This window comes from Camelus ferus, chromosome 5, assembly GCF_009834535.1.
Source record: "Camelus ferus isolate YT-003-E chromosome 5, BCGSAC_Cfer_1.0, whole genome shotgun sequence".
Classification (NCBI taxonomy): domain Eukaryota; kingdom Metazoa; phylum Chordata; class Mammalia; order Artiodactyla; family Camelidae; genus Camelus; species Camelus ferus.
Window position 1 is genome coordinate 9,732,857 of NC_045700.1, and position 3,666 is coordinate 9,736,522.

At 54.3% G+C, this 3,666-nt stretch overlaps 1 long non-coding RNA gene across 1 annotated transcript; it reads left to right on the forward strand.

The window, feature by feature from the left end:
- Positions 1-334: 334 nt before the first annotated feature.
- Positions 335-2,481, forward strand: LOC116663858. The gene is made up of 3 exons (XR_004320223.1): positions 335-481; positions 638-962; positions 1,061-2,481. It is a non-coding gene; the product is annotated as an uncharacterized LOC116663858 (long non-coding RNA).
- Positions 2,482-3,666: the final 1,185 nt, after the last annotated feature.

Below are 3,666 nucleotides of genomic sequence, written 5' to 3' on the forward strand. Positions count from 1 at the left end.
CAGAAAGTGGCCCAGGACATCAGTGAACAAATGTTTCTCGTGTGCCTGCTCTGTGACAGGCCCCGAGAGGCCTGGCTGGGCTCCAGAGCCCGAGCATCTGGGCTGTGTGCAGAGTTGGGGGGTGGGTCCCTTAACAACATCTCCTGGGCTCCTAAATGTGAAAATCCCAGCGGTTCACACACACACAAACACACACACACACACACACACGCCCTACACACACACACCCATGTACTTGTTTCCTCAAACAGGACTCTTGTCCCTGGGGAGTTGGCTCTGAATGCATTTCTTCCTCATCAGCACGCGGGGTCTTAACCAGTACCCTGACCATGAATCTTGGGGCAGACTCTCATGTCCCCACCCTCACTCCCCAGCACTGAGCATCCCTCAAGAGCCTCACTGCCTTGCCTGGAAACCTGGCCTTGGCTGGGGTCAACTGTGGAATACCAGACTTGTTCACAAGTACCCCTCCATTCTACAGGTAAGCCCAGGGCCTGCAACCTGGAAGGTGGGTGAGGGACAGCCAGTCCCTGGGGGCAGATCAGGGGACCCCAGCTCAGGCAGACCTCAGGACCCGGGTGCCTGCCCCCATCGGGAATGCCCGGTGCCTTCCCATAGGTCACGCGTAGTGTTTCAGCAGGGAGAGGGCAGAGAGACCCCACCTCTGCCCTTGACAAGAAGACAAATGGCTTCGGCTGACGGAAGCAAGGCTCCTCCAAAGGGAGTCCCCAGCCTCAGCTGGGGCTGAGACGGCAGCTTCCCTCCGGTGACAGCCAGCGCTACCCAGCCCAGCAGAGCGCTGAGACCACAGGGCTCCGTCCTGGCCCATGCTTGTCGGAGGCCCCCCTTCTGGCACGTACCGGAAGCCGTGTCCGTGTGTCACCGTGCCTGGCACAGGGCTGGCTCACAGTGGGAAGGCCTGGTGGGAACACTGAAGACGCTCTAGCTCACATTCAACCCAGGTAACCTTCTCATTAACTTTGCTATTGTGGGATTCGTGGGTTTCAACACAGGAAAAATTGTGTTTCTGTCATCGGGCTGGTTTCTTTTGCTCCCACAGGATTCCTGGCCGCCAGTCAATTTGGAGACGGGCAGGTGTCAGCAGTGATCCTTCCCTGTCAGCGTCGCCACTGCCCCGCCACCGTTCAGCACATGTGGCTGAAATTCTGCCAGGCTTTTCTGCCCGTTCCTATGGGGGATAGTATTGGAGAGAGGAAACTGGAGGAAGGGAAGGTTAGCAGAGAGGACGGGTGGATGGCCCAGCTGGAGGGCTCTTTGCACTGATGCCTTGAGAAGCCCGGTGAAGACAGGAGGAGGAGCCGCCCTCCCAACTGCCTTTGTGCGTGGCTGGGGGGCAGAGGCCGGTGGTGGTGGATGGGTGAGCCCCTGTGGCAGAGGCTGGCGAGGGAAGGGACGTGACCAGCCACAGCCCCCCTCACACCTGCAGGGCCAGGCCCTGTCCGCAGGGAGAGGGCTCCAAGTCTCGTTTCTGCAGGAGATTTTCCTGAGCTGTGTGTCTGGCCCTACGGAGAGACTTGAGGCAGGATCAAAAGAGACCAATTGATGGAAGACCAAACCCAGGAGGGAAAGGTCTCTCTGCTCACCAAGGAATGGCTGAGGATCTTGCTGCAATGGTAGGGAAGGAGATCCGGAAGGGCCTCCAGGCCGATAGGGGAGATTCATGGAGATGAACGGCGACCGCTGACTTAACCGTGTGTCCAGGATCCCCTAACTCCCCTCACCCAGTGTGACGGCCTTGTTTGATTTCTTTCTTTTAATGAATGTAAAAATCTGCATCACGCATACAGAAAAAATGATCAGGGTGGGGCTGCAAGTTTGTTCCCCCAAACTTTGTTTCTCTTAACCTCTAAAACTCCTGGATTGGGAATTTTCCTGGGGAAGCTGCGGTGGGTGGATGTGTTTTGGGGGGAAGGGGAGCAAATCTAAGAAGACAAAAGTGTGAGTGTGAGAGAGACACCCCCCGCCTGGGGGGAGGAAGGGAGGCAGCCAGAACTTGAAGTGTGAGGGCAAGAGTACTCTCTGGGGGGGGAGGGTACAGCTCAGGGGTAGAGTGTGTGCTTAGCATGCACAAGGTCCTGGGTTCAGTCCCCAGTCCCTCCATTAAAAAAATAAAATGAGTAAATAAATAAACCTAATTACCTCCCTCCGCAACAAAATAAATAAATAAAAACAAAAATGTATTTAAAAAAAAAAGAATGTTCTCCGAGGGCTCCGCCTGCCTGGGCACCTGGAAAGAGACGGGACAAGGTCAGGGAAGGAGGCAGGGGCGGAGGAGGCAAGCCTGGAAAGGTCAGGCTAAGGAATCTGGTTTTCCTTCTAAGTTCTGTGTTTGGGTACCTATTCCCACAGTGCCTAGCACTGTGTTGGCTTGGGTGGGCCCTGAATCCAATCCATGTCAGCACATCTCCAGATGTGCGATCTCACACCCAGCCAGGCGTCCCTTGGAGGCTGGAGCAGGGGAGCCCCAATGTGGGATTGGGGTCTTTAGAAGTCCACCCTGCCTGCTGAGTGGATAAAAGGCAAGCATCAGAGGCTACTGCTCTGCTCCAGTCAGAGACAATGAGGACCAGCAGGCAGAATCTAAAATATTGTTTAGAGGGAGACTGGCAGGAGGGTGGACTGAGCCAAAACCCAGCCTCTGTGACAATCTCTCCAAGATGCCGCAGGAAATAAGAGGCACTCATGGACCCTGAGCCTGCAGGGAAAGTTAACTAGAACTTCTGTAGAGTGAGCAGCAGGTACTTTGCAAACCCTGTGAGATTCTGTGTTTTGTGGGTTCTGGCCCCAGCTGTGTGACCTTGGGGAAGTGACTTTGCCTCTCTGAGATTCCTTTTTTCTCACCTTTGAACAGGCCAGAGGTGTAACAGAGGGCACCCTGCCTGTCCCCCAGGTTATGCTCAGCTGTGTGTTCAACCTCCCAGTGAGTCTCGGCCAGGGGGCTCCGTGCTGGACCATCCGGGCTCTGAAGCACCCTTCCCATCCCGCCTGGCGAGTCTGGGCTGGTCCGCTCAGCTTAGCAGGTGAAACCAGGTGCCCACGTTGGGCAGTGCTTCCCAGGAGTTGGCCAGAGTGTCCCCACCCTCTGACCTCACAATTCCACTGTAAATGCTGCCCCAGGGGAATGACCCGAAACAATTCCAGGGGAATGACCCAAAGCAATTCCTTTATAATGGCGAGGAATTAGAATTAACTAAAGTGTCTAGCACCAAGAGACAGTTACGCACGTGTGGTATGACCACCAGATTGAATAGCGTGCAGGTATTAAAACTGCTGTTTGCACTGAGGGGGAAATACTTCTGTTGAGATGTTAGGTATGAGAGCTGGAACCCCACCGGTGTCTACAGAGCTAATTAAAGCCTGGACTTGGCAATCAGACAGATTTTGAGTTTACCCCCTTCTCTGCCTTTTTCTTACTATGTGTGAGCCTGAATTTGTCAACATCTTGAAGCTTCAGTTTGTACATCCATAAAATGAAACAATACTGCCTCTCTCCGAGGCTAGAGCAATGAGAGGAAGGGTGCAGGGAGGCTCGGGGCCCTCAGAAGACAGTAAAGACGGTGATCTCAGCCGCCACACAAAAACATCAAATATATACGTAAGAAGGGTTAAGGAGAAATGCATCCAGTGGCTTTCTCTGGGTCAATT